The 24,637-nt window shown below is 50.5% G+C and overlaps 2 protein-coding genes across 2 annotated transcripts in view; both read left to right on the plus strand.

Annotated features, from left to right (window-relative positions):
• LOC119435991 (phospholipase A2 group XV) overlaps nt 1–5,034 on the plus strand; it is a 97,000-nt gene extending 91,966 nt beyond the window's left edge. The window contains exon 8 of the transcript XR_007468494.1: nt 4,583–5,034. The gene's annotated coding sequence lies outside the window, so the exon portion shown is untranslated. The remainder of the gene's footprint in view (nt 1–4,582) is intronic.
• Nucleotides 1–23,450, plus strand: part of LOC125947809 (uncharacterized) — a 72,756-nt gene extending 49,306 nt beyond the window's left edge. The window contains exon 2 of the mRNA XM_049673199.1: nt 23,088–23,450. The gene's annotated coding sequence lies outside the window, so the exon portion shown is untranslated. The remainder of the gene's footprint in view (nt 1–23,087) is intronic.
• Nucleotides 23,451–24,637: the final 1,187 nt, after the last annotated feature.

Below are 24,637 nucleotides of genomic sequence, written 5' to 3' on the forward strand. Positions count from 1 at the left end.
CGTATGCTAACCTCGAGGCACCAAGACTGCCAAATCCGAGACCCTCGCTGTGCAATGAAGCGAGAGGAATAAGGATAACCGAGGTGCTCTATTTTTTAACAACCACACAAAACCGGCAGGCAATGAAGCCAAACAAAGCTTAGGGCAACCTAATTAACTGTACGATTAATTATGAATGATGGTTAAGTTTCCGGTAAACTTACTTACATATAAAGGAACGCTAACGGGAAATGAAAATGGAATACAACTTGCCGCTAACGGCTGCCGAACCCCCGTATGTAGCGTGCGATGTTGTAATGCGGATGTTGTGGGTTTAGCTCCCATCGGTGGCTGGCTTCATATGGTTGTTACTAAAAATAGAGCCCCTCAGTTCTCCCGATACCGGAAGTATAGTTGCACGTGATTTAGCAAAATGCGTCTTAGTAAATCGCATTTAGCTACAGCTAAATATAGCGAGCCCCTCTGTTTGCCTTCTCGTTCATTCATAGCGAGGGACTCGAATCTGGGGAAACTTGATGCCATTAGGTAGCATATGAGTGTTTATTATAGCCACGTGCCTGCTCTCCGAATTTCACGTGCTACGTGACGCCATTGGACAATAAAGGATGTTCGGCATCCGCCCGTCATCGGTAAGTTTGGCGCTGGCTAACACTCCCAGTGCTAGGTCTAGTATACCCAAGATAGTGAACGTACTGATGGACGTCGCCGTAGCAGAATTGGCAGCGCAACGCACGCGGAACAATAAAGTGCGAATTTGGGCCGGTTGGTACATGTCGCATAAAAAACGAGTAACAGCGCAAGACACAGGACACAAGAAGGAGACGGACGAGTCGTCCGTCTTCTGCTTATGCTCTGTTTCGTGCGCTGTTACCTTTTTTTTTTTACGTAACGCGGCAGCCTTGCTGGATCGTCAACTACCGGCGACAAGTTATCTTTTCGTCCACTTTCATTTTCCCTTTTCCTCATTATTTTCTGCATTTCAACTTCAACAAAGCTAATTACCTATAGATATTGTAAGGAAGATGATGAACGTCGGTGCAGAGTCAGCAGCATCGGCAGCATCAAGCGCGCGGCAGAAGCTGGAGCGAGAGGACTGAAGAAATAAAGAATTCGTTGGAGGTAATCGCTAGAGGGCTAGAACGTCGCTTTTCTTCCCAACAACCATTAGCTCCATTGCTATCCCCATCTGAGGAAGATTTCACGGAAATTTCGAAGACTGAATTATCAGATGTCTTACAAAGCTTTCCATCAGCGGCTCCGGGCCCCGATGGAATCACTTCGACCAGGTTAAAAATTTTATATAGAGAATCACAAGAATGTTTATTAGACATAATCAATTATTCCGTCAGAAGGGCATGGGTTCCATTGGAGTGGAAAATTGCCAAGATCATTCCCTTGCTTAAAAATCCGGGTGACGGCTATATATTAGACAATATCAGGCCAATCGCGTTAACTTCAAATTTAGTAAAATTGATTGAAAGAGTTATCAGTATTCGTGTCGTAAATTTTCTTAATGAGCGATCGATTCTGAGTCCGAAACAAATTGGTTTCAGATCACAGTGCTCTATATGGCAGGCCCATATTGACCTTGAAAGCCGTACTCATGAAGTTGGCACGGCGCCAAAGACAGTATGCGGCATTAGTCACTCTAGATATCTCAAAAGCATATGACAGTGTTGAAAATGTGATATTGATCAACCAGCTTCAGAAGATTAACCTTCCAAAATACCTTCAAGTATGGATTTCAGAATTTTTAAGGAACAGAATTTTATTGCTTCAAAAGCGGCATTTCTTCGGCTAGGTACGCGCAGTCAAGAGGCGTTCCACAAGGGGCAGTACTTTCTCCAGTCTTATTTAATATTCTAATGCGTTCCATCCCATGTCATCATGATGTACATACTTATGTGTACGCTGATGACATAGCGTTTTTTTCATCGGCAAATGACATCCAAAAACTTTATCAAGTATTACAGACATACTTGTCTGCTATAGAAAGATGGCTTGATGTGATGCATCTCTGTCTCAACGTTAACAAATGCTCAGTGCTAGCGTTTCCATTAAAGGACCCCATATATATTTCACTCTCTTATCATCTAAATATTATCCCACAAGTAGAGACAGTCAAGTATCTTGGCATGATATATGACGGTTCACTGTCTTGGAAGGCACACATTGACTATATTGCAACAAAAGGTGTTCGTGCGGTTGGCTTGCTGCGTAGGCTGAGCAATAGTCGATCAGGAATGCGAAGAGCAACGCTTTTAACAATATACCGCATGTATGTTCGACCGGTATTGGAATTTGGATGCGTACTCTACTCTGGAGCTCCTGCATATAAACTTCGCCCCCTTGTTCTTCTGGAGAGGCAGGCCTTGCGACAATGTTTAGGCCTACCTAAATTTGTAGCAAATGAAGTTTTACATCTGGAAGCTAGGATGCCATCTCTTGTTACGAGGTTTCGATTATTAGCTGTGCAGTCATATTTAAGACTATATGAATCCCCTATAAGGCGTTCACAAACAGTTTTCATCTTCCAGCCGGACTTGTTTTTCGGCTTGTACTAGCCGCGATTCCACACACCACAAATTATTTTTATTCAAACTCTCCTAGATCAATGAAACATACAAATTCGTGAGGTCAGTCCTGTTGTTTACAACACCAATTCCATTAAAATTCAGTATGATGACATTTTTCCTAAAAAGGCAAAGGCATTATCTTACCGCATGCTAAGCTCAATATTAAATGATTACTTTTTGCACGTTCCGATCGAGACAGTTATTGCCACTGATGCTTCTCAAAATGAAGAAAAGTGCGGAATTGGAATATTTTCTCCTATTCTTGATTGGTCATTCTATTCTTGATTGGACCTCAATAAATCTCCTTTATAAGTGGTGGAGCCGCGCTGGGTAACGTTCCACTCTACCATCCTGGAACTTCGTTCGGGGACGCTACCCTCTGCCATGCCGGACGCCGACCAGCAGACTCTTCCATCGCCACCCGTTTCTTGCGCTGGCACCGTTCGCCAGCGGGAACCTGCCATCTTCAGCGGAACCGACGACAACGACGTTGAAGAGTGGCTGTCATCCTATGAACGGGTGAGCGTTCACAACAAGTAGAATGACTCGGACAAGCTGGCTTACGTATCCTTCTATCTTGCGGGCGTCGCCAGTCTCTGGTTCAGAAATCATGAGAGTGATATCCGAACGTGGTCGGCGTTCAAGACCTCGATTACTGAAGTATTTGACCGACCCGCCGTCAGGAAACTCCGAGCCGAGCAGCGTTTGCGTACACGCGCACAGGACACGGGTGACACGTTCACCAGCTATATAGATGTTCTCGATTTTTGCTGGCGCGTGAACGCTGCCATGACGGAAGCGGAAAAGATCAAGCACGTCATGAAGGGCATCGATGATGACGCGTTCCAGATGCTCCTGGCCAAGGACCCGCGCAGTGTTGGCGACGCTATCAGCTTGTGCCAGAGCTATGATGAATTGCGTAAGCAGCGAGCTCTGCTGCTTACAAGGCGCCATCCCACACCTAATGCGGCGTCACTCTGCAGCCTGACCACCGGCCCCGAACAAGCCTCCCTGATAACCCAAATCAAGGATTTCGTCCGGGAAGAAGTCGCACGACAGCTATCTCTGGTGTCCATCACTCCGGAGTCTCCCAGCACTTTGCCGTCTGCTCTCCGTGATGTGATACATGAAGAGGTCGCGAGAGCGCTGCCAGCTGTTCCCCAGCAGGATGCCGTGGCAACACCGGTCACTTATGCTGCGGTTGCTGCAATGGCCCCTGGCAGTGCGCCCGTACCACGTTTCCAGCAGCCTGTGCACCGCCCTCCTCCTCCCGGTCCCTGGGCCAGCACTTCTATCGCTAACCCATGGCGTACGCCGGACAATCTCCCTATATGCTTTGCATGTAGGTATCCCGGTCACGTCGCAAGCTTCTGCCGCCGCCGATCGCAGGCGTTCGATGACGATCGACGAGCGTCCTATGTGCCGCCCGATCCAAATGCGCCTTACGGACCCTTCGATCCATCACCAGCTCGCTCCCAGACTGATCGCCGTCCTCGCTTCGAACGCTTCCGGTCACCCTCCCCACGTGGCCGATCGCTTTCCCCTATGCGTCAGCGATCCGTCTCTAACGAAGAGGGAAACTAGACGACGCAGTTCCTGAGGCAAGAACTGCGCAAGTGTCGACATGCCGAAGTCCTCCTCCCTTACCTGCCAATGTCATTGATGTGTTCGTCGAAGATGTCGCTACAGTCGCCCTCGTCGATACCGGTGCCGCTTTTTCAGTTATGGATGCCAGGTTTTGCCGGTTGCTTGGTAAAGTGACGATGTCTCTGTCTAGATTGTCGCTTCGAACGGCAAGTGCTCAACCCATTCGCCCTGGGGCTGGAATGGAAAGTCGTCTGGGGCTGGAATTCCTGAACCTTTTCGTTGGTAAGTGTCATTGGCCAGACGGTTTCGTTAATATTCCCAGCATAATGATTGCCCGGCATCTTCTCTTACGAACAGCGCTAGCGTATCAACTTTTTTGTGAATACTGGGAGAGCTTCGAACACACTTTCACTGTAAAGGTAAATAAAAATACCTTCGTGTCTCCTGGCTGAGTCCGAAATTGAACGTGTTACCCTTTGGCGTATTTCTTGCTCGAATTTTTGCCCTTCCATATTTATTACAGTGATTCAGTCGAGAGGAAAGCTATAAGGAGCACGTCAAGCCTGCGCAATTATGTCCCGGTACTTCCTTTCATGCTTTGTGAACAGGAATGCTATTTCTTTTTGAACAATCAGCAAAATACGGTGGTAGTCACTATCGCCATCAGATCGGCAACACTATCGCCACCGGCAACAGCTTCCGGCTTTTGACAAAAGAAGGCTTGGAGCAACGGACACGAGCGCTGGCACGCTCTTCTGCTGCTACTGCTAGTAACCGTCGCACGTCTTTTTCCGCGTCTGATTGCCGTCGTTTCGCGAGATCACATTTGATATCGAAACGCTGGAACCTCGAGTCAACCGCGCCAGGAGCGATGCAGCGTCCGGCCGGGCTCCGTCCCAGGGATTTCACCTTTCGCTGTGCCCAACCTGGAAGCGGTCGAACCCCGCGGTCGATGATTGCAATGGAACTGAGACGAGGACGACGTTGCAACGGAAGCATCTGCGAGATGGGACCATGGAGCGGCCGCCTGCACGAGTACGCCGCGTACTTGGTTGGCAATTGTTCCAAACTGCACCTGTTGGTCGACCAGCTCTTCTCCAACTTGCATTACCTCCGGAGCATCGAGGGCCATTGCCGGGTGAACCACGACAAGTCGGGTACGGCCAGTGCGGCCAACGGCTGCATGGTCCTCGTAGACCTCTTCCTATGCAACGAGTTCCTGTGGGTCATCGCCTTCGAGCTCCACCAAATCAGTCCAGGGCGGCTGACCTTGGCGTGTCTGCGCGGACGCGTGGTTCACGTCGCGCCCAACATGCAGCGCAGGCCATCGTTCGGTCTGGTCCTCTGGCTCCTCATGGCACACCGCTGCATCGAGATCGTGGAACTGCGCGACTCGGGCGTCCAGCAAAACCACTTCCTGATCCGGGACGGCTCCTCGCTGAGCCGCAACCAGGGGAACGTGAAGCTGTGCAACTACCTGCTGGATGACTACCCACCCAGGGACCTGATGGACGCGCTCCGCTCCACGGTGGCCACGTTCGACACGCTGGAGATCATAAGCGTGCACTTCCCGAGCGTCGGCGTGCCCATGCAGTGCAAGCTGCTCGGCTGGTGCGAAGCAGTGACTGCCTGCGCGAGTACGCTGCACATCTAGTCGGCAGTTGTCCCAGCCTATGCCCGTCGGTCAACCAGCTCTTCTCGAACCTGCGTTACCCTCGGAGCATGCCCGATCCAAAGCCGGGTGAACTACGACCAGTGGCGCATGGCCAGCATGGACAACGGCTGCTTCCGCCTCGCGGAGCTCTCGGTGTGGAATGAATTCCTGTGGGCCATCAACTTCGAGCTATACGCGACGTCAGTTCAGGCAGGCTAGCCCTGGCGTGTCATCGCGGATGTATGGTTCCCCTCGCTTCCAACATTGAATGCATACGCACCATTGCCAGGCGGCCTTCAATATTATTTCCATCATTAGGATTGCTGGCATTTATTCTTAGTAACAGTTATCGCTTAAGAACGTTTTTATTTAGACGGTCAAGGCTTAAAATCTCCTTATAGCTTAAAATAAAATATACTTGTGTGTCTCCTGGGTCAGCCCGCAATTAAATGCGTTATTGTTTGCTTTAATGCATTCTGCGTCATTTCATAGTCATGATTCTGTCATCATCATACCGGCACCTTCACATCGTCGAGGTCGTTGCATCGTCGTCATTCCTTCGTCGCCATGCATGTCATGTGATGTAATCGAGCGGAACAAGTTTATGTTTCCTCCAAACATAGCGAGCAGACGAAAAGCACGGAATGAACGGAACGCAAAACAATGTAAAATACAAATATCCGCCGCGCATGGAAGGAATGAAGTTCGATGGCCACAGTGAGTCCACAGCGTCAGTTCCCCGCTTTCTTTACTTCTCGCAGTCGATGAGGTGCACGGTTGACAAAGGGCACAATAAACAAGCTTGTGCTGGGACAAAATTTAAGTGATTGCGGCTGAAGGCGACTGAATCTTTGACCCACACGTGATGGTTTTGACAGTGCGTATGCGTTATCCGTGACTACGACGGGCTTGCTGGTGCCTAACAGCCAGTCAAATCGTCTTTGGGACCCTGGTGCTTTTAGGCTTAAGAGAGAAGCTTCAGCTCGGTGCTCATTTCGATGCAACCCTTTGAGTTCATGTGAAACGCAGAAATAGTATCGTTAGGCGACAGCTGAGCCAAGTTCAGTCTAATTGCCGAAAAGAAAAGTACTTGCGCCGAAGTCGCCAAATTGGGGGGGGGGGGGGGGGGAATAGTCACCTATTGCCTGCACATATGACGCCATGCAGTAGTGCCCTCTGTTGCCGGAAAATTGGATCTATGTATAGCTTTTCCCGCACTTACAGCCGAACTCATCGATGTGGTCTGCTTGATCCTTTTCCATCAGTTGCTGCTTCAGAATGTGCCTAAGAGCTTTTGCATAGTTTCCCTACAGCAACAAAAAAGCCGTCATTTATTCAGCATTTGCGGCGAGTCTGTTTTGTAGTGAATATGTGCTGGCACAGCAGCATTCAGGCAGGATAAATTTGGACGAGGTAAATTTGCCAGAGGTGCGCTTTGCCACTTGGCGCACAACCTTGCTTCAGGCAGTATTAGGATAAATAAAGAACGGTTTCGATATAGATAACTCGTTTTGACGGTGGCAATGCGATGTGTCGCTATATTCATTCAATGCTAAGGAATTACCAGTGAAAGTAATCGTGAAATGGGTTTGCTGCAGTGTTTTAGATATGTGTCGCCCTTCTCTGTGCCCCTCACGCACCTATCACCAACATCCTTCCGTCGACATGCATCACGCTTCACCCTCGTCCTCATGACGCAGACAGCTAAAAGCCGTGCTTGCATCAGGCGCTACTATAATGCCACCTCGCTAACTCAAACAATCTTCGTGTCATTTATTATTTCTATTGTTGCATAGGATATGCGTGTTTTTATTCCTGCCTTTTCAGCCCTAGAAAGGCATGTTGTGTCTCCATTTCTGCGAACAAACTGTTGGGCATAAAGAAGACGAGGGTGCGCGGTGCACGATCAACGGCCTCGAGCTCTGTCACGCTCCATTGCTGCCGCGGCTAGTAACCGTTAGACGTCTGGGCTGGAGTCTGACCGCCGTCATTTGGTTAGATTTCATTTGATGCGGGAACCCCTAACTCCCGTGTCAACCGCGCAAGGCGCGTTGCAGCATCCGGCCCAGCTCCGTTCCAGGGAATGCGCCTTTTGCCTGCGTCCAACCTGGGGCAATCGAGCTCCGCGGTGGGTGATGCCGATGGACCTGAAACGACGGCGATGTTGCAACGAAAGCGTCTACGAAATGGGACCACAGAACGGCCGCTTAAATGACGACGCACCATCCCTATAGTCCGCAATTGTGCCAGCCTGTGCCCGTCGGGCATCCTGGGCCAATTCCGGGTGCACCACGACCAGTCATGCTGGTGCAGCGCGGCCAACGGTTGCTTCCTCCACGCAGAGCTATCCCGATGGAACGGGTTCCTGTGGGTCATCAACTTCGAGCTACGCAAAGCCAGTCCATGTCGGCGGGCGTTGGTGGGTTTTCGTGGAGGCACGATTCCAGTCGTGTCCAAACTGCAGCGCAGACACTCGTTCGCGCTGGTCACTGGCTGCTCATGAAGTACCGCAGCATGGTGTTCGTGGAGCTGTGCGAGTCGGGCATCGAGCAAGACCACTTCCTGATCCGGGATGGCCTCCGGCTGAGCCGCGACATGGTGCGGCTCAGCCGTTGCACGTGAAGCAGTGCAACTCCCTGATGGACGACTACCTGACCATGGACCTTAACGTTGCGCTCCGCCACATGCTGCAAATCATGAGCATGCGCTTCTCCAGAGTCCGCAAGCCCATGCTATCAGCTGGTTTGCAAGTGCGAAGCAGCGACCGTCTGCACGAGTAAGTCGTGTACGCGATCGGCAGGTGTCCCAGCCTTAGCCCCTCGGTCAGCCAGCTCTTCTCGAACCTTTGTTAGCTTCGGAGCATTCTGAGCCATCGCTAGCTGAATCACGAGAAGTCTTGCTCGGCCAGCGTTGTGAGCGGCAGCTTACTCTTCGTGGAGCTCTCCCTGTGGAATGAATTCCTGTGGGTCATCAAGTTTAAGCTATGCACCAAGTTATTTCAGGGACGCTAGCCCTCACGTGTCTTCGTGGACGCATGGTTCCCGGCGCGCTTAACATACAGTGCAGGCACACGATCGGCCGGCCATCGTTGTGATTTCTAGCTTCAGCGTTGGCTAGCATTTGCTCGTAGTAACAGTTCTAAAGCTTAAGAACGTTTTTGTTAATAGAGTAATAGCTTTACGCCTCCTTCCATTTTAAATGAAAACATGAATACTTTCAGATCTCCTGGCTGAGCCAGCAATTAAATGCGTTATAGTTTGCTCTAATTCTGGCTTGCGTGTTTGTCTTTACACATTAGAGTGGTTTTTCGGGAGTAAAGCTATAAGAAACAAAAAGCCAGCGCAAATACAAGGTGTTCATTTTTAAGTTTTAGAGAATTTTTCGAAATCGCCTGTGGCAGGTAGCATAATTATCACTGAGCTGGAGTATTAGACGAGGCGGACATTAGTAGCACGTGAAATCTAAACACGTATCCAACTACTTGACAAAAAATCACTAATTACCTTCTTTGTTAAATACTTTACGACACAAAACGCCTGGTTTCATAAACACGATATGCCTTCGCTATGGAGGCAGCCATGACATGTCTTTATTCACAGTAAAATAAATGAAGTGCTTGAAGAGCGATGGACCACACGAGGCGAATTCTAAGGGTTGTCTCAAACAGAAAAAAGGCGATAAAAATATTGAAACAAATGAGCAAGACAAGTATGCCGCACAACGAGGAGGCAACGTCAGTGCAACACCGGAGGAGACGATCACATTGTCGACGTCGAAAAGCTGTAGGTCCAAAAGAGAGCTTCCAACAGAAGGTAGTCGAATCGGCATCGGTCGATCTCTCCGAGCCATTGCTTCAAACGAGCAGCGCAAGTCCGAAATCGAATGTATGGCCACGCTTGCCGCCGCGCATACAGGCCTATCAGCGCGAGCAACTGCGGTGTACCGAAAAATCACCATCCGACTCTGTGATCAAAGCCACGCTGCGGCAAGTAATCGACACCCTGCAGCTGCTACCGTCTGGTTTAAATGCGCGAGTGGCGCTAACAGCTGAAAAAATTATGCAAACTATAGACAATCTCGTAGCTACAATGCAGTAACCTCTACCTCTGCCCGCCAAGATAACTGTGCTGAGCTGTGAAGTGCGCACATGCTATGGCGCTCGATATGAGCCGCAGCTCGCGAGCCGTAGTTGCAGCGACGCTCTCGAGAAAAAAATTGGAGACGGTGTCGCCATTTGAGCAATGTGCATAACCCCTGCTTTCCGTCGTCTGCTTTCTTCGCGGAGCAATAATACACTGGCCCACCGAGCAACTATCGCTCTATCGGGGATAAAAAAAAATGTCGCAGTTTCGCCCGAAAAGCGAAGCATCAATTGCGATAGCAAATTAGTAGAGAGGTATTCGGAGTAGGGATAGCAGTTTTCTATTTTGATAGCAGCAGCGCGCACAAGCAAACATGAATAGATCACACTGAATGACCGCAGACAACGACTGTCAAAACGCTGGCAGCAAGCGCAGCCGCCGCAGCTAGCGAAGGTCTGTGCGGTCTATCGCTTCAACCGAAACTGAGCGGCGAATGCACAGCCCATACAAAGGTCAGAGCCGTGTGGAGATCGCTTTTAAGAGACGAGACGGTGCGGGTGACCGCCACAGCCGGGCAAAGTACAATCGCAGTTGTTGGCAGAGAAGAAGCTGCCCCCCTCCCTCCCGCGCTGCGTTCCCGCTTTCTTGCTTTCGCGGGGGAGATTGAGTGGCTAGTTCGCCTTGCGCCCGGTTGCAAGATACGCATTTGGTGCCGCAGCACAGCGTCGCCCGGCCTCCCTCCCTCCCATACCCCCACGACTTTCGCGCGACGGTCGTGTTTGCTTTCCGCCGTGCGTTCGCTCTCCGTGATAGCACGCGTCCCCCGCGCGCTTTCTCACGCATTCGGCGCGCGGCGACGATTTTATCGCCCTTTGACTTTATACGGAACCTCACGGCGACGCCGACGGCAGAAATCCGGTTTAAGTGTACATATAATTGCTATCGCAATAAAAATGGTTAGGAAGCTAGGGCAGCGTGCGCGATTACGAAGCACGCTGCGCTAAGGGCTAGGACTTAGGGCTGCTCAGCGTGCCACTCTATTATTCCACGTACACACTAGCGGAAAAATGCGCGCGGCGCGCTGCCAGCGGCAAGATGCGCGCCGCGAAAGCAGCCGCGAAACGGGTTTTTGTTGCCGCGGCAGGGATCGCTCCTGGACCGATTTTTTGCGGTTTGTCGCGTGCCGCGGATGAAGGAGACCAATGAGAGCGGCCCGCTTCCGTGACATGCGCGCGGGAAGCTGGTGCCATGCGGACCCGCCCGACCGCTTGTTCCTCGTTTCGCACTATCATCTGCACGCGTGAGCTCCCGGATAGTTCGAGAAGGGGAGAGGAGTCTAGTCTGTCACGTGATTGCCGCAGCGGCGCGCCGCCGGTTGGTGTGGCCGCCCTGCCGCTGCTGCGTTTTGCCGCCGGCGGCGCGCCGCGCCCGTTTTGCCGCTAGTGTGTACGTGCCATTATCGCTCCGCGAAGAAAGCAGACAGGGTAAAGCACGGGGGTATGAGCATTTCTGGAATGGCGAAACCCTCTCCACTTTTTCTCGAGAGCGTAGCTGCGGCCACGGCTCCCGTGTTCCAGCTCGTATTGAACGCGATAGTACGCGTTGCCTAGAAACTGTATGCTGTGCAGCCCCCATGACCATCTTCACCATACCACCATTCTTCCTTCCCCTTCACATCCAATCTCTGTTATTCGCCCTAATCCCTTCCTCGGCAACGAGTTGCAGGCACGCTGCACTTCACTCAGGACTACCTCTCTGCCATTGAAAGTTCCTTCTCTCTCCTCGTCAACTGGCAGTCTTTATAAGCACAGAACTTTTGTTTGTGCCATATTGCTAAGGAACACTAATATTTCTCGTCAGTGAGGTCTGTAGCGTCTAAAAGTCATGGATTCAATTTTACGTATTTGTATAGATGAACAAGCAATAAGTTAAAAGAATTGACGCATAACCTTCGCATTATGCTCCATTAAATTAAAAGAGAAAATAAATTACCTTTATAATTTGTTCATTTAAAATCCAGCCCAATATGTTGTGATGAGTTATCGAATGATCGGTTGTTATGCTCCAACATGCACCGCAGCAGGATGCCATGCACCTCAGCACATGGCGAGCAAACGAAAACAACAAAATGAACGGAATGCGAACCAATTCAATATGCAAATAGCCGCAGCGCGTGGAAGGAATGAAGTTCAATGATCACAGTGAGTTTAGAGCGTCAGTACCCAACGTTTTTTTTACTTCTGGCAGTCAGAAGGTACATGGTTGGCAAAGCACAGAATAAACAAGCTTTTGCTGGTGCAAAAAAAAAAAATTATTTGAGAATTTCTGAAGCTGCCGTCTTTCACCCACAAATAGTGATTACCACAGTGCTTATGTTTTGGCCGTGACTGCGACGTGCTCACTGTTGTTTAACAACCGGGCAAATCATCTCTTTGGTAGTGACAACATTGAGGGAAATATTTATTGAAGGCGAGGAGGGATAAAGGTCAAGCCTCTCATGCACTTTTTTGGCCTAGCGGTCGCTAGCTGGTAACGGACATGGTTCCTGTGAGAGGCATTGGTTTTCGTCAACGCCATGTGAGGCTTTGGTGGAGGTTTAAGCTCGGGGCCCACTTCGATGCACGAATTTAAGTTCATGTGTGAAACGCAGAAATACTCTCCTTAGGCAACAGCCGAGCCAAGCTCAGTGAAGCTTGCCGACTAGAAAAAAAAAAAAAGGCGAGTTGATGGTTTAAAAATTTCATGTATGCGCGGAAATATTTCATATACAAGTTAGAAATAGTAAAATCAAGAAATATATAGGCACCAGCTTTACTACACCTTAAAAAACGGATTAAAAAAAAAAACAGATGCTGAATTTCTTTAAGCTAGAGCATTTAACACTTTAACGGAGGGTAGGAATTTTACACTTCCCATCTGCTATATAAACTGCATATACATATGCGTGTACTAAAGCCGTGGGAAGCATTATTTCCCCCACAAGAATATGACGCCATGATTTAGTTCCCGCACTTATAGCCGACCTCAGCGATGCTGTTTGCTTGATCCTTTTGTATCAGGTGCGGCTTCAAAAGGTGCCTAAAAGCATTTAAACAATTCCCCTATAGCAACAAAAGAGCGTCATTTGTTCAGCATTTGCAGTGAGTCTGTTTTGTGCTGGCTCCGCAGCATGAAGGCGGGATCAATACGGACGATGTATAGCCAGGTTTTTGCTTTGCCAATTGGTGCAGACCCCTGTTTCAGGCAGCATGACCGGAAATGAAGAACGTTATCACGATTTTTTTTCAGCCATACTAAGTGTTAAGTCGAGTGAAGAAAAATTATACATATCTGCGAAGAAACTGTTGGACATAAAGAAGAGGAGGGCTCGCGGTGCACGATCAACGGTCACGAGCGCTGGAACGCTCTGTTGCTGCCACTGCTAGAAACCGACAGACGTCTGGGCTGGAGTCTGACCGCCGTTATTCGGTTAGATTTCATTTGATGCTGCAACCCTGAACCCCCATGTCAACAGCGCAAGGTGCGTTGCAGCGTTCGGCCCAGCTCCGTTCGAGGGATTGCACCTTTTCCCTGCGTCGCACCTGGGGCAATCGAGCTCCGCGGTGGGTGATGCCGATGGACCTGAAACGACGGCGTTGTTGCAACGAAAGCGTCGACGAAATGGGACCACAGAACGGCCACTTCAACGACGACGCCCCATACGTAGTCGGCAGTTGTCCCAGCCTGTGCCTGTCGGTCAACCTGAGCTATCATCACGGCGTCCTGAGCCATTTCCGGGTGAACCACGACAAGTCATGCTGGTGCAGCGCGGCCAACGGTTTCTTCCTCCATGTAGAGATCTCCCGATGGAACGAGTTCCTGTGGGCCATCAACTTCGAGCTACCCGAAGCCAGTCCATGTCTGCGGTCGTTGGTGGGTCTACGTGGACGCACGGTTCTCGTCGTGTCCAAACTGCAGCGCAGACAGTTGTTCGCGCTGGTCCACTGGCTGCTCATGAAGTACTGCTGCATCGAGTTCGTTGAGCGGTGCGATTTGGGCATTGAGGAAGACCACTTCCTGATCCGGGATGGCCTTCGGCTAAGCCGCGACATGGTGCACGGGAAGCAGCGCAACTCCCTGCTGGTCGACTACCTGACCAGGGACCTCAACGATGCGCGTCGCTCCACAGTGACCGCGGTCGACATGCTGCAAATAATGAGCATGCGCTTCTGCAGCTTCCGCGTGCACATGATATGAGCTGCTTTGCAAGTGCGGAGCAGTGACCATCTGCACGAGTACGTCGTGTACGCCATCGGCAAGTGTCCCTGCATATGCCCGTCGGTCAACCAGCTCTTCTGGAACCTGCGTTACCTTCGGAGCATTCTGAGCCATCGCCAGCTGAACCACGACAAGTCGTGCACGGCCAGCGCTGTAACCGGCAGATTGGTCTTCGAGGATCTGTCCCTGTGGAATGAATTCCTGTGGGTCATCAACTTCGAGCTATGCGCGAAGTTATTTCAGGGACGCTAGCCCTCGTATGTTTTCGTGGACGCATGGTTCTCGGCGCGTCCAACATGCAGTGCAGGCACTCGATTGGCCGGCCACGGTCGTCATGATTTCTAGCTTCAGCATTGGCTAGCATTTGCTCTTAGTAACGGTTCTAGAGCCTAAGAACGTTTTTGTTAATAGAGTAATAGCTTTACGCCGCCTTCCATTTTAAACGAAAACATGAATACTTTCAGATCTCCTGGCTGAGCCAGCAAATAAATGCATTATCGTTTGCTCTAATTCTGGCTTGCGTGTTTGTCTTTACACATAAGAGTGGTTTCTCTGGAGTAAAGCTATAAGAAACAAAAGCCAGCGCAAATACAAGGTGTTCATTTTTAAGTTTTACAGAATTTTTCGAAATCGCCTGTGGCAGGTAGCATAATTATCACTGAGCTGGAGTATTAGACGAGGCAGACATTAGTAGCACGAGAAATCGAAACACATATCCAAATAATGAACAAACATTCACTAATTAACTTTTTAGTTAATTACTTTACGACACATTGCAATTTAAGAATTCTAGCCGGTGAGCTTGTCAGGCGTATCCACTTGGAATGAATTTCCAGAATGATACCAGTTTGGAGACAAACGCCATCAAACTCGCCTTAAAAATGCACCGCTGTTCCACTTACTTTTTTTACCAAAATGTTGTTTTATTCATTGAAGCAAAAGTAACTGGAACGCCCATGTATTTCGTGCCACACTTTGGTAAGTATTATCTCGAAACTCTCCCATCCTAGCGAGAGGCGTTCGTCTTGCCGTGGACATAAAATATAGGCCGATGATGATCATGATGATGATCACTATACTGGTGTCATCCTGGAAATTCATTTCAAGTGGATGCGTCTTGCAAATTCACCGGCTACAATCCGTAAATTGCAAAATGCCTCGTTAAGTAAATAACTAAGAAGTTCAATAGTCAGTTTCTGTTAATTAGTTGAATATGTGTTTCGATTTCTCGTGCTACTAATGCACCTCTTCGAATAACCCGGCTCAACGATAAGAATTATGTTACCTGCCATAGGCGATTTTTAAAATTCTGTATAGCTTAATTTTGGACACCCGGTAAATTATGGTAGGGCTTTTTTTTTGTTTGCGAACAGGAATCCTGTCTTATCCAGAACTTTTCGTTCGCAAGTGTTTTTGCCATTTATCCTCCGCCTTGGCTAAAGATACTAGCTCGAATTTCTTCTTACGAACAATACTAGCGTAAGAGGTTTTTGTGAATCTGGATCTTGTTTCTTAAAGCAATTGGACAACGAAAGGCTTGTAACGCCGTCAGAGCGCCGGCTCAGTGCCTGCTTAATCCGCCTACTCTTTTGGATGCTGGGTTCAAACTCTCGTACCGCTGGAATACGATTGCTTTATAACGGGCGAAGTTGTCTCCTCATGATCGGTATTAGAGCTATTAATATACAACGGGGCTCAGGTTCTGCAATCTCCTGAACAGTTCGATGACGCATATGAGTTATGTTGGGCGCCCGTTGTGCAATTACCGAAGACCTTTTTCTTTCTTTTTTTACGTGCGTGAGGTAATGTTAACGTATTACATAGGCGTGTGCTACTTGTCTGCTTCAACGCGTGAAAAGAAAAATGTCGCAGTTTTGCCCGAAAGGTGAAGCATCAATTGCGATAGCAAATTAGCAGAGAGCTATTCGGAGTAGGGATAGTAGTTTTATCGGCTGCATAAACTTGGACACATTCGCTTTCTAACTGAATTGACAAGCGTGGTGTCATCGCGCACAAGCAAACATGAATAGATCACACTGAATGACCGCAGACAACTGTCAAAACGCTGGCAGCAAGCGCAGCCGCCCCAGCGGGCGAAGAAGCGTGCGGTCTATCGCTTCAACGGAAACTGAGCGGCGAATGCACAGCGCATACAAAGGTCAGAGCCGTGTGGAGATAAGAGACGGTGCGGGCGACCACCACCACAGCCAGTGCAAGCGTATTTGTTGGCAGAGTAAAAGCTGCCCCCCCCCCCCCTCCCTCCCACGCTGCCTGACCATTTTTTTGCTTTCGCGTGGGAGAACGCAATTGCGTTGCCAGTTCGCCTTGCGCACGGTTGCAAGATACGCATTTGGTGCCGTATCACAGCGTCACCCCGCCTCCCTCCCCCATACCCCCACGGCCTTTCGCACGACGGTCGCGTTTGCTTTCCGCCGTGTGTTCGCTCTTCGCGATAGCGCGCGTCCTCTGCGCGCTTTCACTCGCGCATACGGCGCGCGGCGACGATTTTATCGCCCTTGGAATCTATACGGAACCTCACGGCAACGCCGACGGCGACGCCGACGGCAGAAATCCGGTTGAAGTGTCCGTATAATTGCTATCGCAATAAAAAATCACCGCCCAAGCACTCTGTACAGATGGTTAACCAGCGAAGCTGAAACGTGTTGCCCCGATGTTCATAACTGTGTTAAACCCGATGGTTCAATAAAGTACTTCTGAATTATTGGCTACGTCTTTGTGTTTCTTAATGAGGTTACACACACGTTCGGCTGCGACGGAGAGAACGACGTCACTGACGGTATGCCCCCAGCCCGCCGTTGTCGCTTGCGTGCTATGTCTCGAGCTTGCTCGGCGGCGTGGTTAGCAGCATTCGCCCGCCCTTGCCGTTTGCGATTTTTCGAAATTAAATTTCTTCATAATTAAATCTGTCCATCACGTAAGACAATGCATGGCTCCTAATCCCTTAAGCAATGGCTCATACCACCGTAAACGCGGCCTGCCTATTACGACGACAATTCTACGCTGGAATGATGAGTGGCAATGCAGCCAGCTGTGGCAGAAGACGATGACGACGAACGCGGGAGCACTGGCACGAGCGCGTGCCGAGCACGAGCACGAGCGCAACCCGAGGGGCGCCAACGAGCCAGCTGCGGAAGAAGACGACGACGCTCGAGCCAATGCAGATGATGGTAGTTTCCTGGGGACAGGCGACTAACATATGCCTTTTCGTGCGCCTAGCCATATAAAGCATCGCTTTAAAAATCAATAGAACGATAAGTCAGAGTGCCAGACAGAAATAACGGAGAGAAGTGTACAGGTCCACAGTTCGTCACGCTTAATATCTCGGACAAAAGTAAATTGGCTTCCAAATACGGCGGCTCTTGGCCAGCTCAAAGCGCCGACATTCCTGAGTGATGTCTTTGATGGTCGCACAATTTCGGCACATCAGCAGGTTGAACACGTTGTCTGGTATTCCTTTCGACGCGTGTCCAGCCGTGTCTGACAACGCCATCTCGCCGTCGATCTTCCGCCGGAGCGCCTGCACGCCATTTGGGGTCGATAAACAACGCCCCGTGCATGTGTGGTGGAGACGCAATGAGCACAAGGCAAGAGTTTATCGAATGGCAATACAGGGTGGGGGCCATACCGAAGGAAGAACGCGAGAACTGCCGGATGTCATGCTTGGCTGAATTGTACGGAAGGTAACGTAAAGTAGGCTGCGATCCCAATCGTGGTGATCGACAGATACACTGTTAGAGCGATGGCTACTCCAGGTACAAACCCAGAAAACACCTGGTTCCCTATGTCATCTTCAAGATCAGCCAAGGTCAAACTTAGACTTAGCCTGCTACTACCGGCGGCTGCTGTGTACACCGCGTGGGTGGCCATATCTCGAAAGCGATCTGCGACACGGAAAAATTGCGCGGTCGCTGAGGCCTCATCTTCAAAGCTATGGCTTTGAAGATGAGGCCTGCGCGACCGCGCACTTTGCCCGCATTGCAGATGTATGTGCGATGTGTACAAAGTGCGCCGACTGCTGGTAACTTCGTATGCGCTGTGTTTCGACGCCTCGTTCGCGTGTAAGCGAGACGCGCCATGAAGGTCAATTCGCTCGCTGCTGCTGCCGCGCCGAGCAGCGTCTGTGTGTTGTCTTTTGGGTTAATAGTAGATGCGGTAGTTGCTGACGTCGCCGAGCAGCGTTTGTGTCCTTTCCCAAAGCAAGGAAAACCGTGCTATCGCTCGACAAACTTGGTTTACCGGGGTTCAACTGCGGCATTTTTTTTATTAAACGAGATCGAAGCACACACGACGAAGAGGCGTTGTTCGCGATTCGATTCGGCGGCTCGACGAGCGTCAAGATTCTTTTCGAGGGAGACCCGCCACCTGATTATGTCAAGGTACGCTATGTGAGACACCCGGTGCGCCCTCATGTGCCCTGACCACACCAATGTCGCAAGTGGCTAAAGCTAGGCCATGTGAGCGCGCTTCTGCAGAGGCCACACGGCATGCCTCCGCTATGGAGGCAGCCATGACATGTCTTTATTTACAGTAAAGGAAATGAAGTGGTTGAATTGCGACGGACCACATGAGGCGAATTCCAACGATTGTCCCAAACAGAAAAGAAGGCGATAAAAATACTGAAACAAATGAGCAAGACAAGTATGTCGCACAACGAGGAGGCAACGTCAGTGCAACACCAGAGGAGACGATCGCGTCGTCGACGTCGTAAAATTGTAGGTCCAAAGGCGAACTTGCTGGCTGCAATTCCGCAAGTCCAACAGAGGGTAGTCGAATCGGCATCGGTCGATCTCTCCGCGCCATTGCCTCAAACGAGCAGCGCAAGACCGGAATCGAATGTATGGCCAGGCTTTCCGCCGCGCATACGGGCCTATCAGCGCGAGCATCTGCAGTGTACCGAAAAATCACCATCCGACTCTGTCATCAAAGCCACGCTGCGGCAAGTAATCGACGTCCTGCAGCTGCTACTGTCTGGTTTAAATGCGCGAGTGGCGCTAACAGCTGCAAAAATTATGCAAACTATAGACAATCTCGTAGCTACAATTCAGTAACCTCTACCTCAGCCCGCCAAGATAACTGTGCTGTGCTATGGCGCTCGATATGAGGTGCAACTCGCGACCGTAGCTTCAGCGACGCTCTCGAGAAAAATATTGGAGAGGGTGTCGCCATTTGAGCAATGTACATAACCCCTGCTTTCCGTCGTCTGCTTTCTTCGCGGAGCAATAATACACTGGCCCACCCAGCAGCTATCGCTCCATCGCGGATAAAAAACAAAATAGTTAGGAAGCTATAGGGCAGCGTGCGCCATTACGAAGCGCGCTGCGCTAAGGGCTAAGGACTTACGGGCTGCTCAGCGGGCCAGTCTATTATCGCTCCGCGAAGATAGCAGACAGCGTAAAGCACGGGGGTATGCGCACTTATGGAACGGAGAAACCCTCTCCACTTTTTCTCGAGACCGTAGCTGCGGCCACGGCTGCTCACAGTGATGATCACAGTGAGTATAGAGCATCCGTACCCAACGTTTTCTACTTCTGGCAGTCAGAAGGTGCATGGTTGGCAAAGAACACAATAAACAAGCTTTTGCTGGGGCAAACAAATATTTGACATTTGCTGAAGTTGCCGTCTTTCACCCACAAATAGTGATTACCACAGTGCTTATGTGTTCGCCGTGACCGCGACGTGCTCACTGTTGTTTAACAACCGGGCAAATCAGCTTTTTGGCAATGACAACATTGAGGGAAATATTTATTAAAGCCGAGGAGGGATAAAGGGCAAGCGCCTCATGCATTTTTTTTTTTGAGAATCGAGCAGTCGATTTCCAGCATTTTCGACTTGTGAATGGCTATAGGAATTGTGGACTACAACTTGCGCGCCTAGCGGTCGCTAGCTGGTAATGGACGTGAGCTTGCTGATAAGAAGAAAAAGGCGAGTTGATGGTTTAAACATGTCATGCATGCGCGGAAATATTTCATATACAAGTTAGAAGATTTGAAAATCAAGAAATATAGCGGCACCAGCTTTAGAACACTTAAAAAAACGGAGTAGAAAAAATGGATGCTGCATTACTTTAAGCTAGAGCATTTAACACTTTAACGGAGGGTAGGAATTTTATACTTCCCATCTGCTATATAAACTGCATATACATATGCGTGTACTAAAGCCGTGGGAAGCATTATTTCCCCCACAAGAATATGACGCCATGATTTAGTTCCCGCACTTATAGCCGACCTCAGCGATGCTGTTTGCTTGATCCTTTTGTATCAGGTGCGGCTTCAAAAGGTGCCTAAAAGCATTTAAACAATTCCCCTATACCAACAAAAGAGCGTCATTTGTTGAGAATTTGCAGTGAGTCTGTTTTGTGCTGGCACCGCAGCATGAAGGCAGGATAAATATTGACAATGTATAGCCAGGGTTGTGCTTTGCCACTTGGTGCAGACCTCTGTTTCAGGCAGGATGACCGAAAATGAAGAACGTTATTAGGATTTTTTTTCATGCATACTAAGTGTTAAGTGGAGTGCAAAAATGATACATATCTGCGAAGAAACTGCTGGACATAAAGAAGATGAGGGCGCCCGGTGCACGAGCAACGGCCACGAGCACTGGCACGCTCTGTTGATGCCACTGCTAGAAAGCGACAGACGTTTGGGCTGGAGTCTGACCGCCGTTATTCGGTTAGATTTCATTTGATGCTGCAACCCTGAACCCCCATGTCAACCGCGAAAGGCGCGTTGCAGCGTCCGCCCCAGCTCCGTTCGAGGGATTGCACCTTTTCCCTCCATGCAACCTGGGACAATCGAACTCCGCGGTGGGTGATGCTGATGGACCTAAAACGACGGCGATGTTGCAACGAAAGCGTCGACGTAACGGGGCCACAGAACGGCCGCTTCAACGACGACGCCCCATACCTAGTCGGCAATTGTCCCAGCCTGTGCCTATCGGTCAACCTGAGCTACCATCACTGCATCCTGAGCTATTTCCGGGTGGACCACGACAAGTCATGCTGGTGCAGCGCGGCCAACGGTTTCTTCCTCCACGCAGAGCTCTCCCAATGGAACGAGTTCCTGTGGGCCATCAACTTCCAGCTACGCGAAGCCAGTCCAGGTTGGCGATCGTTGGTGGGTCTGCGTGGACGCACGGTTCCCATCGTGTTCAAACTGCAGCGCAGACACTCGTTCGCCCTGGTCCACTGGATGCTCATGAAGTACTGCTGCATGGTGTTCGTGGACCTGTGCGAGTCGGGCATCGAACAAGACCACTTCATGATCCGAGAGTGCCTCCGGCTGAGCCGCGACCTGGTGCACGGGAAGCAGCGCAACTGCCTCCTGGACGACTACCTGACCAGGGGCCTCAACGACTCACTCCGCTCCACGGTGACGACGCTCGTCGTGCGGGAAATCATGAGCATGCGCTTCTCCAGCGTTCGCATGCCCATGCTATGAGGTGCTTTGCAAGTGCGAAGCAGCGACCATCTGCACGAGTACGTCGTGTACGCGATCGGCAAGTGTCCCAGCCTATGCCCATCGGTCCAGCAGCTCTTCTCGAACCTTTATTACCTTCGCAGCATTCTCAGTCATCGTCAGGTGAACTACGCCAATACGTGCACGGCCAGCGTATCAACGGCTGCTTCGTCTTCGGGGAGCTTTACCTATGGAACGAATTGTTGTGGGCCATCAACTTCGAACTATACGCGAAGTCAGATCAGGACGGCTGGCCGTGGCGGTATGCGTGGACACGTGGTTCCTGTCGAGTACAACCTGCAACGCAGGAACTCGTTCCGTGTTGGTCCACTGGCTGTTCTTGAGCACCGCTGCATCAACTTCGTGGAGCTGTTCAAGTTGCGCATCTCGCAAACCCACTTCCTGTTGTGGGACGGCGTCCGGCAGAAACGCAACCTGCAGGATCACTATAGTGATCCTGCAGGTTGCGTGCCCCCCAAGGTTCTCACCGGAGAGCTCCGCTACACGGTGGCCACGTTTAACACGCTGGAGATTTTGAGCGCGCGATCTTTGGTCGTCGTCGTGCAGATAAATTGCGAGCTATTCGGAAGGTGCGAAGCCTTTCGCATTTACTCATGCTACGTTATGGCCGACCTTGTCTCTCACAACGTGATCGTCGAGGATCACGTAGCAACGTCCTCGTCGTGAGCCGATGCACGCCTTGTGCGGGCCACCCTATGGGTTCGCGGCGCTGTTCGCCTCGTCGCCGACCGGTGCGGGCTGCTCGAGACATTCGAGGTTTACATTTCTGAACTTAATGAAACGGATCTTGACTACTTATCCAGGGCGCTGAGCGTCAGTGCGAATGTGATCAGGCTGACAGTCATTTGCACCGGCTACCTTTGTCCGATTTCCAAGAGAGGCCGTGAAATATACCACGCCACACAATGACTTCTGGCGCCTTTTCACTTGGACTAGGAGTGCGGCCTTCTGATACAACTTTCTTGGCCGATAATTTTGGTTTTTCAGACATAAAATAACTTGGGTAGTTCAAGAAGAGTACTCTGCCAGTATAGACTTATAAAGCGAATGATTTTTGTGTTCTTTAGCTATTAACGATTGTTTTCTACTCTATACCTAAAGGTGTCACAGAGTCATTTAACACTAAACGTTCCCGTCATGTGGCGTAACATGCACTTGATGCTGTGTGTGGACTGTGGAGTTCCTTAATAGACACTTCGTCATTCTTCACCATCGGCTACCCTAAATACGCGTCTCTATGATTAACTGCATATGTCCAACTGCCAACATCCGGAGTGGACGTTTGAGGTAGCCTCGATGTTAATTAGCTTCTGATGTCAACCGCCTGTGCTCGAGGTGGCTAATTTCGGCTTAGCTACTCTGTTATAAACGTGTGAAACGTATAACTGTTTTCTGTCTTTATCGACAACTCTTATTGCGCGAGAAATCTGAGCAGGTAAGTTGCCTTGGTCCGCGGTGGCTGTGAGTATGTCCTACTATGCGGTAATCCAAAACAAGAGTGATGTTCACAGGAAAATAGAGGTTTGAACAGATTAACAGTGGTAAAACAAACAATGTCAATGTAGCCCACGTTTCGACAAGTGGGCGTTTCTTCCTCAGGGCATTTAACTTTAAGCGTCAAACTTTTGATCACTGTAACATGCTTAAACCGTTCTGCGAACTAAGGAGAGCCACATTCGGGCACTCTACTTCCATAATATAGTGCCAATCTGTGCATGGGATCACTGGAGTTAAGTGGCGTTTTTGGGACAATGTATTCGGTCCCTCAGTCGCATATATTGGCAGAACCTGTGGCCAATTTAAGTCGATGATATGACGTACATGATGGCACCGCACGCCTGTGAGCACATGGGTGTCGCTAGATTCGCATAAGGAACAGGTCGTGAACGCTCCGAGCACGCACGTGCGCGCCTTGCTCAGGTTAGACCTCAAGAGCACCTTCGACACTGTGAAGCACATGGCCATACTGGACAAGATCAGCCGACTCGATCTCGGGGCGAGGTTCCACCGATATGTCAGCAGCTTCCTGAATGGGCACGAGGCGACGCTCAAGATCGACTGGGCCACGCCGCGAACGGTCCGAATGGGCAGTGCGCGAACGCCGCAGGGCTCCGTACTCTCCCCCACGCTTTTCAACCTCGTCATGATCGGCCTGCCGGAGCGTCTCGACGTCACAGGGCACCAATCACACGATCTAAGTAGATGACGTGACGGTGTGGACCACGGAGAACACGGAGAACACGAGCGTCGGCGAAATGCAAGACCGGCTGCAGCGGGCCGTCTGGGAGGTGGAGCGGCACCTTTAAGACACGGGACTCGTCTGCTCACCCAACAAGACAGAGATCCTACTAAACAGACCGCGCAAGAAAGGACCCCTCCTGCAGGGCGTGCTCGACGCCCGTCGTTTCGGCGTCCGCGTCACGACGAGGGAGGAGACCCGAATACCGACGGTGTCCAAGTTGTGAGTGCTCGGCCTGTGGCTGGAAGAGAACGGTTCCAACCGCTGGCTGGTTTCCCAACTGCAGAAGAAAGTAGCCGCCGCCACGCAACTCGTGTGGCGGGTCGCGAACAAGAGGAAAGGAATGAAGGAACACAACGTGACGAGGCTGATACAGGCGTACGCACTGAGCCGTATATCGTACGTCGCCGCGCACGCTGAATGGAACAGGAGCGAAACCGAGAAGCTGAACGTGGCGATCAGCAGGGCGTGCAAGACCACCCTGGGGGTACCCCAGTAGACGCCAACCCACAGGCACCTCGAGCTGCGCGTACACAACACGCTCGAGGAGGTCGCCGAGGCGCAGAGAATCGCGCAGCTGGAGTGGCTGTCGGGCACAAGAACGGGAAGACGAATCCTCGACGTGCTCGGGATTCGATATCACGAGGTGCGTGGATTGAAAGAAGCACTGCTACCGGAAGTCAGGGACGCCATACAGACGGAAAACCTGCCGAAGAGCATGCACCCGGTCCATGACGTTCAACGAC

This window comes from Dermacentor silvarum, chromosome 1 (genome assembly GCF_013339745.2).
Source record: "Dermacentor silvarum isolate Dsil-2018 chromosome 1, BIME_Dsil_1.4, whole genome shotgun sequence".
In the NCBI taxonomy this organism is placed as follows: Eukaryota; Metazoa; Arthropoda; class Arachnida; order Ixodida; family Ixodidae; genus Dermacentor; species Dermacentor silvarum.